This window comes from Neofelis nebulosa, chromosome 17, assembly GCF_028018385.1.
Source record: "Neofelis nebulosa isolate mNeoNeb1 chromosome 17, mNeoNeb1.pri, whole genome shotgun sequence".
Lineage (NCBI taxonomy): Eukaryota > Metazoa > Chordata > Mammalia > Carnivora > Felidae > Neofelis > Neofelis nebulosa.
The window spans coordinates 30,053,920-30,067,793 of record NC_080798.1 but is presented as its reverse complement, the minus strand read 5'-3'; positions in this window follow the sequence as shown (position 1 = coordinate 30,067,793).

The window sequence follows — 13,874 nt, the reverse complement described above, 5'->3', positions numbered from 1 at the left end:
GGTAGCTAGAGGGGCATTCGAAGCATATTAATTCACTAATACTGGAGGGAAGAAAAATTAGCAGTGGAAATATATAGAAATATCATACAAAATTAGATTTCTGACACTGAATAATTTTTGTGATATCTATTTCAATGGTAATTGAGTGAACGCGCCTCCACTTTTATTGCTTTTCTGTTTTGCAAGCTCTGTGATAAACAGCTCATGTTAATATTTCTTATGAGTTATGTTCCTGCACCTGGTAAGGCCACAGGGGGTTGAGCTTGAGGATGAATGAGAGGAATATGCATTTTGGCTGGGGTGGGGGGGGGGCTGCTAGAAGGCACAGGGATTATACGAGGATCGGCCATATAGCGCCATGGACCTTGGGCTTCTGGGGGAACCATTTCCACAGACATGTGCAGCCAGCCAAGCCACGGAAAGACAGTACACCTAGGTCTGATTGTGTCCCCATTCAGACACACTAGACATCTGGAGATTCATTAAATTTGGGGGCTGCCTCTCCTTTTTTTTTTTTTTTTTTTTTTAAGAAGTCATCGAGGAGTTCTTTTTAATGGCCAAAAACAAAACCACTGGCTCATAGCCAAAGATTTACACAAAGCTGGTTTGGGATTCTCTGTTGGGGAAGCAAAAAGTTATGAATGAGCTAGGCAGTTCGATTTAACAGTTGCTTCTGTTCTCTTTTTGGACTGTGTAGACAGCTTCCACACTACGGGTTCTGGGCTCACCTAAGAAGTTTGTCCGGGTGTGGCAGGACTTGGGCCGTAAGGATCTTAGTTAGCCCAGGACACTGTCCATGACAGTCTCCTACTTGGAGCATCTCCTTCTCCTACTTCTTCTTGGCTTTCGCATAAGGGTGGATTTGAGATATGTCTAATACTTTAGACTATCAGAGGCCCTGGGAGACGGTACATCTGTATTAGAGTCTTAGCCAATCTTAGTGCCTGGGTGGCTCAGTCGCTTAAGCGTCCAACTTTACCTCAGGTCATGATCTCACAATTCATGGGTTTGAGCTCTGTGCCGACAGCTATCTCCCTCCCTCTCTGCCCGCCCCCTTTCCCCCCGGCCCTAAGCTCCGTGTTTCCCTCACTCTCTCAAAAATAAATAAACATTGAAAAAATTAAAAAGAGTCTTAGCCAGGTACTCAGAAACTAAGTGACCTTGGGGGCGCCTGGGTGGCGCAGTCGGTTAAGCGTCCGACTTCAGCCAGGTCACGATCTCCCGGTCCGTGAGTTCGAGCCCCGCATCAGGCTCTGGGCTGATGGCTCGGAGCCTGGAGCCTGTTTCCGATTCTGTGTCTCCCTCTCTCTGTGCCCCTCCCCCGTTCATGCTCTGTCTCTCTCTGTCCCAAAAATAAATAAAAAACGTTGAAAAAAAAAATTAAAAAAAAAAAAAAAAAGAAACTAAGTGACCTTGGGCAAGTTTCTTAATGTCTTTGACCTTCAGTCTCTAAGAGCAGCAATTTCATTGTGTTGTTCTGATGATCACGTAAATGAGATAATGAACACACAAAGGGTTTAGGAGGACACGTGACTCATCACAACTGCCCCCAAAATTAAAACAATTATCATTCACTATTATTTGGCTGAACTAGATGGAGACAAAGAGATGCTTTCTTGTGTTCTTACTACTCTTTTTAATTTCCCTTCTTCCCTGAAGAGTTTTTGACTCTAAGTGACATTTTTTCATAATCTCGATTTCCTTCAAGTTCAGAGTAGAGTCTTTTGGTCACTTGGCATCCACAGAAATTTCAGGCAAGTAAAAAGTGCTGGGGTGCCTAGGTGTCTCAATCAGTTGAAGGTCCAATTCTTGATTTAGGCTCAGGTCATGATCCCAGGGTCGCTGGATCAAGCCCTATATTGGGTTCCATGCTGAGCTGAACGTGGAGCCTGCTTATGATTCTCTCTGTCTCTCTGTCTCTTTATTTATCTCTCTCCTCCTGCCCCCCTTCCCCACTCTCTCTCTCTCTAAAAATAAAAAAATGAAAAAAAGGATTTCTTTAGAAAAAAAAAAACAGCTAACAAACCTCCCATCAACCTTCCAGAACGTTGCAATAGTTGTTATTCCAAGTGTATCACTTACTTCAAAGCCTCTGTGGTTTGTCAAAAGAGCCAGCCTTGTGGGGTAGATTAAACTCGGGTTTCAGATTTAGATAAACCTGAACTGGAAACCTCTCTCATTCATTCATTCATTCATTCATTCATTCATTCAGAAGATGTTAAATGAGTACCAATTGTGTTCCAGGCACTATGCCAGGTCTTGGGGATACTGACATGTGCTCAAGGAGTTGGCATTCTAGTCAAGTTGATGGAAAATACACCAGTGAGCACCAACATAGAGAACTGAGAGAGAGAAGAGCTGAGGAGAGAGGTAGACCAGGAAAGTGGTGCAGAGTGGCTGGGCTGTGGGCAGAGGGGAGACTTCTTTAGCAAGGATGGTCAGAAAAAAACTCTGCTATAGAAACAGATCCATGAAAAGGAGCCATCTTTCCAGGAAAAGGGAACATCACAGGTGAAGTGCCTCTGCAAAAGGTAGGTTCTTGGTACATTTGAGGTCCAGAAAGGAGTGTGTGACTGCAGAATCGTCATCAAGGGGGAGGGTGGTAGGAAATGAGTCTCAGGATGGGCAGGGACTTGAATCAAACCCATCTCTGCCATTTTCTAAACTATTTTCTTGGGAAGGTTTCCCAGACTTCTCCAAGCTTCACTGTCCTCATCTGCGAGATGAAACTAATCATGTTTGTTTTCTCACAAGGTTTTCTTCATGAGTAAACAAGGTATCTCAAGATTAGAGATAAATCCGGACTCATAAAATGTTGTTCCCTTGTCTCTTTCCACTCCCTGAGTACTATTCCTTGACACGTATCGAAATATTTCCATTCTGTTGAATGGCCCTTACCCGATTTATTTTGGGGTTTTCATACAATCCACTAGATAGTTGCAGATTTCCTTCAACCAGAGACACCTTCTTCTGCTTGGTGACTGTATGTCTCACTTGACAAGATTGGTAGAGTCTGGAATAAACAGTGAGGACCAGAAAGAACTCACCCCCATCCCCCAACTTCTGAGGCAGAACTACTCACGGACTACATTCTAGCTTTGGGTGTGTTCACCTTCCAGCATCTTGCACTCACTGCTGGCTCTTCCGGGATGTTTTCAGAAAACTCCTGACAAACCCCATGTGTCTCATGATGTTCTCCCTGACCCTTCAGAACTGGAATCATTTCTTCCCTAGGCTCTAATCTCGAATCTTCCTGTTCTAATAGCTAATGATTTACACATCCATTTTCAGTCTGTTCACCAAGCTTTCTGTTTAGGTCTCAGTTTACGACGGAAAGGAAACACTTCCTAAAGTTGTTCATTTTGGTTTCCAGTAGACAGAATTTGGGAAGGATAGAGATATTGCGTATCCCACAACTAAAATATACCAGATGTGTCACTTTATTCTGGTTTTTAACATATTATATTCCTGTTTTCCTAAGTGTAACTTAATATTGCTTTCAGCATGGAATGCGATACCCAAATTAGACAAAACATAAGCCATACCACTCCCCGAATATATATTTGTACGTAGACTAATGGATGGGACTAGGGCAAATGATCTGTGTTAGACATTCCAAATGTGAAAAAAAAAGAGGTTTGTAGCGATAGATTTAATAGCTATTGGGGGAGTGCTTACAATAATTGGTTATTGTTGAAAAGAAATGTCAGATATCATTATTGGCATTTACAATTTTAATTAGCTTGATCACTGAGTCCAATATGTTATATTTTCCTCTTTTCAATTTCTTTTTTTTTTTTTCTGGAAGAAATAAAACCAATAAGCTTTCACAGTTATTTAAGGAAATGTTATTAAGATCCACAATGCTGGGATGTACTAATAGTTTAATGGATAAAGAATAAGGGTCATTTTTCATGCTAAAACACAGCCTTGAAATGAAGTACTTGCCCCATTTCCTACAGAGACAGAGCGGCGGAATGCACGATTTCCTCCAAGCCCTTGGTTTGTTCAAGGTGTCCTGTACTTTTTGATCTTTGTGCCACCCATTCTCCACCACCCACCCTTGTTTCAAGGAAGAGGATGAATGGGGGACAGCTCCAGGAGATTTTGAGTTGAAGAACTGAATTCTGTGCGAGGCATGGCTTTGAAGCTTAAAAGGCAAGGCATCTTTCCTCCCAGGCATCTCCAGGGTTAGAAGTTTCCTGTTTACCTGCAGGTGGTTCTAGACACTTTTGGTAGCATCCTACACATGCAATTTCATTCTGCAAGGTGTTTCATAAACGGGAGAAGATTGGCTTCTCCTGATGTGTAATAGTCCTAACCCACATATTGCCAACGATCACAAGGTCATCTCTTTTCTGAAGCAAACAGCCCGGAACGTAGGTGGGTTTTCAGAGACCTCTTAATTATTTATCGATTGTGATATTGTGACATAAGAAGAAATATATATTTTGATGTTCACCCCCAGCTCTTGGCCAGAGGTCTTAAAACCTTTGAAATTTCCTACACGATGCAAGTTCTAGGGGCATCTTGTGGTCTGATGTCTGGTTTCTTCTTTGGTTCCTGACACAGAGCTCCTAAATTCCTTAGAAATTCTAAGGTGATAGGATAATTTTTATTCTACGGACATGACGCTTGAGGCCCCAGTTACCTTCGGGATGGAGGCTGGTCATCCGAAAGACAAAGTTATGATTGGAAGCTTAGACATTTCAGCCCCATCCTCGGGGAAGGAGAAGGGCTAGAGATTGAGTTAGTGATGAAGGCCTGTGTAATGAAGCCTCCGTAAAAATACCTGAGCTACAGAGTTTGAAGAACTTCCAGTTGGTGAACACATCTACGTGCCAGGCGGGTGCCATGGTGAGTGTTTTGGGAGTAGAGAACAGAGGAAAAATGGAGACTTTTTCCTTTTCTACACAAACACACACACACACACACACACACACACACACACAATGTATATACTATCTGTATCATGCACAGTATATACTTGAATAACCTGTTCAAACATCATGATGCATGGAATTTTAAATATTTATTTTGAGAGAGAGAGAGAGAGAGAGAGAGCACAAGCAAGGGAGGGGCAGGGAGAGAAGGAAAGAGAGACTTCCAAACTGGCTCCACACTGTCAGTGCAGAGCCCAACACGGGGCTCGATCTCATGAACCGTGGGATCATGACCTGAGCTGAAACCAGGAGTCAGACGCTACACCGACTGAGCCACCCAGGTGCTTCCATGTGGAATTTCAAATGCAAAATTCTGAAGCCAGACAGAAAAGCTTTTAAATCACTCTTGCTTTGGGATTATCAGTGCCACCTCATACAGGTGACTAAGGATGATATAACTAACATGGACACTCTAGGCTCCCTCATAACATGTGTTGGGGCTTGGAGAAAGGAGGCGAAAGAGGCCTATACGCCATATGCCTCAATATGTAAAATTATAAGTCAAGCTAACAAACCGCTTAACATATTCTGTCCTTGACAAATATAAATCACAATTTCGCAGAGTTGCACGATGGCGTGTGGCTGTTCCCTGAGAGTAGAGTTCTAGCTCCTCCTGTGGTACTCAGTAATATCTACCTTCGTTTCCTTCGCCAGCTTCCTCCCACATAGAGGGAGGCTTTAGCTCTTGAGTGTGGACAGTCTGGCCTGCATTTCTAGTCTCTTCCTCTGTCTCTTTAATGAGCTACCCCTTCAGGTACAGGGGTATGTACTTGGGGTAGTACCATCCCACCCTCGGAAAAGCAGATCCCCAGAAGCAGATCAGGGGTGACTGATTAAGGGTGTTTCAGGGTCCTGGGGATGTGGAGTGTGGTCCAAGGAGGAGACAGGTTTCTGCACAGATCCAACTCCTTGGCCTCAGTGGTATTTTCACCAGAGGTAGCCAGAGTAGAGACACTTTGAAGGATGAGGCCCAGGGCTAAGGGTAGCACTGAAAATTCCTTTGCATGGTTAAACTCATTATCTGGATGTTTTCACTTTAAAAGCTCCCTACAAAACAGGTATTATTAAAAATTAGAGATGAGGTTCACTTCTATCAAATTATCCAGTAAACAAGTTGTTTCTTTGTTGCCATTGCTTCAAAGAGACCCAACCAGTATAGTCATGGCTCATTTTTGGATGGGAGGATAGGAGATCTCACACTATTGGAAAGAGTAGGAGAGAGAGAGAGAGAGAGAGAGAGAGAGAGAGAGAGAGAGAGGAGACATTCTACTATAGCTTATGGAAACAGTAAAAGAAGCTAAAAGATCTTTGTATCATACTATTGGCTAGAGGAGACAAAAGTTTTGGAAAAACCAGCCTGAATTTTAGCTCTAATCAAAAATGATACCATCATGCTTCAACAGGGGCCTTCATCTTGTACAAGTTGGTTGCGTGTGCTTTGATGGAGTTTCTGTGCCTTCTCACTGAATGGTCCCAAGGAAGTCACATAAGTGAAGGTTGTTTCTGTCAGTATCTAATTTCTGTAAGTTCAGTAATGGCCGAGCTCCATTTATTTTCCCCAAGTGTAATGAATACTGTATAAGCCCGTGTTCTCAGTCATCGACGTCAGGTTTCTCGATGATCCGAAGGAAAATTGAACCTCTTTGTTGGCTCAGCGTCAGCAGACATTTTCTCAGCACATTGTATCTCTGCACAGGATTGGTGGAGAAAATGTTTGGTAAATTTCTTCAAAGCCACGTACATCCTCTTGGACAGTGAAGTTGAGTGGGCCTGGAATCCCTGGTTGAACTGAGTAGATGAGTTCCTGGCAGGAGTTTGGGAGGACCTGCTGGGGCCACAGTGTCCTTGTGGGGACACTGTGCCCTGTGTCCTTTCACTTAAGAAGGATAGAAGTGGAGGCAGGACCTGGGAGCAGCCTGAGGCCTGCCAGTCTATGGAGGAGTTGGCACTAGGTGGTTGAGTATTAAGTATGTTGAAGCCAGAAAACTTCAGAAACATTCTTGATAGAATATCTGGGCTCAATTCTTTCTTCAGGAGACCTAGAAAATAGCAGAGTACTCACCCTCCCTATCCCCCTGCTCTTCTGGTTGTGTGTGTCTGAATGAGACAAAAAGCTCAGGGAAGTTCTTACTTAACCTTTACATCTTAAAGCAAAAGGATCTATGGGTATGTCAAGTCTCCAGGATCCTGTATGATCCCGGACTGTCTTTTTTACCACCCTTGTCTTATACTACTTCCCCTCTTGTTTTGTTTTGTTTTTACACTTTTCTAGACAAATGGACCTTCTTTTATGTCCCCCTAAAGCTGTGTCAGCTCCCACCTCAGCGCCTTTGCACACACAGTTTTCTCTGGAATGATCTCTCTAGACACCACAGGCCTCCCTCCTCACTTGACCCTTGTCTTCTCACTCACCTCCATGCCTCAGGTCTAAATGTAGGAGCCATACCCTCAGGGACCCTTTTGTCTATCTTTCATGTTCCATCGGGTCCTTCGTGATGTGCTGCTTGCATAGAGTTCTTGAACATGGACTTGGCAGCGCTGTGCCCACTTGGAATTATCTGATGTTGCCAAGCAGGCCGTCGGAACAACATGAGTACGCCGTTCACTGCCTGGGACAGTGCAGGTGCTCTGTATACATACATGTGCATTTGCACATGCATATACACAAGTGTAGGGATTGATTTGAGGGCTGACAGCCAAGTGGAGGACCATTTCTGTCTTTGGAAGGAGGCATCAAAGAATAGTGTAAAGGACTTTGGTATGGAAGACAAGAATCCTAGGCCCTAGACCCAGTCCTAAAATTAATTTCTTGGGTGACTTTGAAAGGTTATGAGAAGAAAAAGTGCCTAGAAATTCCCAATATCATGGCAAAGTAAGATAAGAAAGGAGAGGAGACTTATTTGAGTCAACCATATAAAATTGTTGATTTTGACTTTTTTTTTTTTTTAAATTACTCAAGTGGCCATTTCATAGGGTTTAAACCAACTGAATAGAGAAGGTCTCCATAGAATCCATAGAATTTAGCTCTGTCATGGGGTTGTTGAGTTTTGTCTGCAAAGCCGGAGGTCCCATTTTTAAGGGAGTTTTCTTCCAAGATCGTTGGTCAGAAGGTGAGGAAGAAAATCCATTCTGTACAGGACACAGAGAACCTGCCCTAACTAATCCTTTTGGGCAAAAAGGCGGGCCGTGGTAGCTACTGCCCCATAATCACATTTCCTCACTCCTGGTCATAAACCCCAAATCTTCCCTTTTAACATGCTTTGAAACGATGATCTTTTTCCATGTTCGCACGCCTGCCCCTCGGCCTTTGTGAAGCAATTTCCACAGAAACAATGGTCTGCCACCAAATAAGAGTTTACTAAGAATAAAAATTGAATTTTGTCTGCCAGTTGACAAGCTGATTGATCTGGGGGCTCCCGTGACTGAATCCTCTCCTAAGCACATCCTCATTTATCATGTGCAAGATTGTTTCAGAATCAATAGCAGCCCGGCGCAGACACGTCTCTGCTGGGGACCCGTCAGGGCCCACAGCCATCCCTATAATACTGCTAATTTTTTGGACACAATTACTTCCACAGTTAAATCCTTCTACATCTGTCATCCTCGGACTCTCACTAGAGTTATTTGCTGAGGTCATCATTTTTAATACGCTTCTTGTAAACGCTGAACCTTAAGGAGTTTGCCTTTTTTCCTTGTGAGGTTAATTTCTTGCCCCCGCTCTTCTTCCTCAAAAAAAAAAAAAATCTGTGTTTGGGAGTTATGTTGTATGTTAGGATGGCAGTCAGGTTCAAGTTTCCATCTACACCTGATATCAAAAGATGTACCATATACGATCAGGAGTGAGGCAACTTGACTTCAGGGCTAGCACCGTTTGGATTAGCTGTGTGTCTCTGGCGGTTGTCTTTCCCTCTCTGGGCTTCATGTCAAGAAATTCGGTCACATCAAGTCTTAAGTACAGTCTGTCTTGAACACACTATTTGTCCAAGTCAGAGACTGTGAACTGGAGTTCCATGGGTGGGATTGAGCCTACAGATGGGTCTCATTTGGCCTCTAACGTATCTGTTTTTTGTGTGTTTAATTTGATTCAGGTTTAATTTTGCCTACTTTCAGGAAGTAATTTGGTAATATTTTAAATTTGCCGACAGCACAATTCACTTTTTTGTTGTACACTTCTTTTCATCTGAATTTTGTCATATGCGTGCGTTGTTATATGCACTGCACACAGGATATAGAACAAGTCCAGCATCCTAAAGAATCCCTTCATGCTCCTCTCTTACACCCAAGCCCCTCCCCCACTCCTAACCCCTAACAACCAGATCTGCTGTTTCCAAAGTTTTGCCTGTTTAGAATGTCATATAATACAACTTCACAGTTATATAACCTTTTTGATGACATTTTAAAAAAGTTTATTTATTTATTTTTTGAGAGAGAGAGAACAGGGGAGAGGGAGAGAGAGAGGGAGAGACAGAATCCCACGCAGGCTCCTCACTGTCAGCATGGAACCCGACGCGGGGTTCGATCCCACGAGATCGTGACCCAAGCTGAAATCTAGGGTCAGATGCTTAACCAACTGAGCACCCCCCCCCAGGCGCCCCCAGTCATATAACCTTTTTAAACTGAGTTATTCTACTTAGCATAATGCATTTGAGATCCATCTATGTTGTAGGGGTCAACAACTTGCTCCTTTTTTGTTTCTGAAAAGTATTCCATTGTACGGATTTTACCACTGTTGGTTTGTCCATTTGTCCACTGAAGGATATTTGAGCTCTTTCAAGTTTTGGACAATTATGTATAATGCTCCTATAGACTTTGTTTTGTATGTACATGTTTTCAGTTCTCTGCTATAAATTTCTGGAAGTAGGATTGCTGGGTCATATGGTAAGCATGTTTTTCACTTTTTCAGGAAATGCCAGAGCGTTTCCCAGAGTGACCATGCCATTTTGTACTCCTTCCAGCAAAATGTGTAGGAGAATTCCTGTTTCTCTACATCCTCAGTGACACTTGATATTGCCAGCATTTTTTATTTGAATCATTCTAATAGTTATATAGTAGTGTCTCATTGTTTTTTTAATTTGGGTTTTTCTAATAAGTAATGACACGGAACATCTATTCTTGTGTTCATTTGGCATCATATATCTTCTTTGGTGAAGTATTTGTTCAAGTATGGTGTCTGGTTTTTAAATTAGGTTGCTTATTTACTTATTCTATTTTCTAAGTCGTTTTTCTAAATGTATTTTAGATGCAAGTCTTTTGTTGTGTATATGATACACAAATAATTTCCCCCAGCCTGTGGCTTTCTTTTTACTCTCTTCATCATGCTCTTCATGGACAAATGGGGGGAAAAAAGAAGTGTTCCCTTTTGATAAAGTCCCTATCATTTTTCTATTTATCGTTTTTTTTTGTATTGTGCTTTTGAGGCCAAATTTAAGATGTCTTTGCCTAACCCAAAGCCATGAAGATTTAGTTCTGCCTTGGCCTCTAAGAGTTTTATAGTATTATATTTTGTATTTGGGTCTCCATTTCACATTAATTTTATCTAGTGTAAGGTGTGAGTCAAGGTTTTCTGGTTGTTTTGTTTGTTTGTTTGTTTGTTTGTTTGTTTTGCATATGGATGTCCACTTTCTTACAGCACCATTTGTCAAGAGGGCTATCTTTCCTCCATTGAATTGTTGTCAAAAGGCTAAAAATCTGTTGATATTTATGTGCACCAGAGAACTTCTGGATTTTCGAATGCTATTCCATTGGCCTGTGACTATGTTTTCATAAATGCCATCCTATCTTGACTACCATAGCTTTCTAGTACCTCTTCAAATTTGGTAGTGTGAGTCCTCTAACTTTGTTCTTTTTCAAAATTGTCTTGACCACTCTAGCTCCTTATCTTCCCATATACATTTTGTAATCAGTTAGTGTGTGCCTACAAAGAATCTTGCTGGGATTTGGATTGGCACTGCATTAAATCTATAAATCAATTTTGGGAGAATTGGCACGTTAGCTATATTGACTCTTTTGCTCCATGGGCACAGTACGCCTTTCTCTCTATTTGGGCACTTTTTGTTCTCATTCATCAGCATTGTGTAATTTATGAATTCCGACCCGGCACCTATTTTGTCAGATTTATGTCTCTAATTTCATCTGGGGGAGCTATTATAAATGGTACTGTTTGAAAATATTTTATTTACAGTAGTTTGTTCATTGCTAGTATCTAGTAATACAATCGATTTTTATACATTGATCTTTTATTCTGCAACCTTGCTAAACTCACTTGGTGCTAGGAGCTTTTTTTAGGCTCCTTGTGATTTTTCTGTGAAGAAAATTATACTATTTGTGGATAAGTTTAGTTTTATTTTTTTTTTTGTTTAAATCTGGACACCTTTATTTCTTTTTCTAGACCTATTTAATTTGTTAGGGCTTCCAGTACAATATTGATTAGGAGTATAAGAGTGGGCATCCTTGACTAGTCTCTAGTCAAGAGAAAGCATTCGATATGATGTTGGTTTCATAGATACTCTTTATCATGTTCCCCTTCTATTCCTACTATTCTGAGAATTTTTTTTTTAATTTTTTTTTAACGTTTATTTATTTTTTGAGACAGAGAGAGACAGAGCATGAACAGGGGAGGGGCAGAGAGAGAGGGAGACACAGAATCTGAAACAGGCTCCAGGCTCTGAGCTGTCAGCACAGAGCCCGACGCAGGGCTCGAACCCACGGACCGTGAGATCATGACCTGAGCCGAAGTCGGACGCTTAACCGACCAAGCCACCCAGGCGCCCCTTATTCTGAGAATTTTTATTACAAGTGGATGCTGAACTTTGCCAAATGCTTCCTCTGTATCCATCGATAGGATCATATATTGCGATGAATTGCAGTGATTGATTTTTGAGGGTTGAAGCAGGCCTGCAATCCTGTGATAAACCCCACTTGATTACGTAACAGATTTTAAAAGAACACTTGAAATTTTTAGTTTCTCTTGAAAATTCAGAAGATCTTGCAACACTGAGTCAGAAATCCTGCCTGGCCACAAGCTAGAATCGAAGAGAGGCCATCCTCTAGCCAACTGGCAGGTGCCCTCGGTAAACCACAGTGGAAGCAAGAGTCGAGACCTATTGACCATGGCATGTGCACACTTGTTTTTGTGGTTTTTTTTTAAGCAAAGAAGTATTTACGACAATGTCTTCGGAAAAGCGGGAAGCAAAAGATAGACAAAGAATGCTGTGTATTTCAAGGAAAATGGAAGAAAGCACATAATTTCTGGCCTGTGATCAATATTCCAGGCATTTTTCTCATACCTGCCTGCTGCTATCCCAGTTGTCACACCTGGGTCCCTGTAGGCATCTGGATTTGAAGCTATAAATGAATAGTCTAGGTATTATTCCCATATATGTCCAGTACACAACCATGCCAGACCTCAGTTGCACTCATGATTCTAAAACTACTTTTAAAAAGCAAATAAGCACATAGTAAACAAAAAGGCAGAGTTTCTGAGAGGAGATGCCTGAGAACCCAAGTCTCCACCTCACTTTTAAACCCTCCTACCCTGCTGCTTCTCCCCAGAGAAGACCACTTTCCCCATTCTCTCGACTGTCCCTCTGGAGGCCCTCTGTGCAGCACATACATCTGCGACACTGGTACCCAAATGAGGACGCCGTACACATTTCCTCACCTTGCCTTTTTCCCTAACTACAGCACAGTATGCTAAATGCATTTTCTCTTCCTTATGATGTTCTTTTTAAAAAAAAAAAAAAGAATTTTTTTTTAACGTTTATTTATTTTTGAGAGACAGAGAGAGACAGAGCATGAACGGGGGAGGGTCAGAGGGAGGGAGACACAGAATCTGAAACAGGCTCCAGGCTCTGAGTTGTCAGCACAGAGCCCGACGTGGGGCTCAAACTCACGGACCGCGAGACCGTGACCTGAGCCGAAGTCGGCCGCTCAACCGACTGAGCCACCCAGGCGCCCCTTCCTTATGATGTTCTTAAGACATTTTCTTTTCTCTAGCTTCCTTTATTGCAAGAATAGAGGACGTAATACAGAACATGCAAAATACATGTTAATAGACTTTATGTTATCAGTAAGGCTTCTAGTCAACAGCAGGCTATTAGTGCTATAGTTAAGGTTTGGGGGAGTGAAAAGGTTTACACAGATTTTTGACTGTGCGAGGGGTTGGCACCCCCTAATCTCTGCACTGTTCAAGGATCAAACCCATCCATGTATATTTAATGCATTATGTTAGATAGCATAATACGTATTGTGACAGGCGGTCCTGAGTGTTATTGTGGAAAATAAAGTGGAGTTAGAAGACAGGAAATATTGAGAAGTGGGGTTGCAGTCTTAAACTGAGTGGTCAGAAAAGGCCTCACTGAGAATATGGCCTTTTGGGAGGGAGGAAATTGTACACCTGGATATACAGATGACTCCCTTCTTTTTAAGTGCAGCATAGTATTCTAAATGTATGGTACATGGTACGTTTCCCAATCTGTGATAAGCGACTACTAGGTTGTTTCTGCTGTATGGCCAATAAACAAGGCGACAGAGATTATCTTTGCAACCACTGTTCGGATATATGTGCAAAATTAACTAGCATGGGAAAAATCTTAAAAGTAGAGCTGTTGCACCAGAAGAAAGAATCATCTGTATCCGTTCCCATGTTGCTCACTAGAGAGAGTTTCTTACAGATAGGGACCAAATCTTAGACATCACTGGATTTCCTGAGCTAAGACGATATTCTTGGTTTGAACGCACAACAGCTCAGAACTGACACAGAGCGAAATGGTTGGAGTAGGGCTGTCCATTCTTCTAGTAAGCACACCAACTTTCTCTGTTCCCCAGACTATATCCTCCAGCTTCAATACACAGCCACCACCTTGGACTCTAACTGACTTGGCTGAGCTCATCTGGGGAACCTACCAAGGATAGAAAGTGAAAAACCTCTTC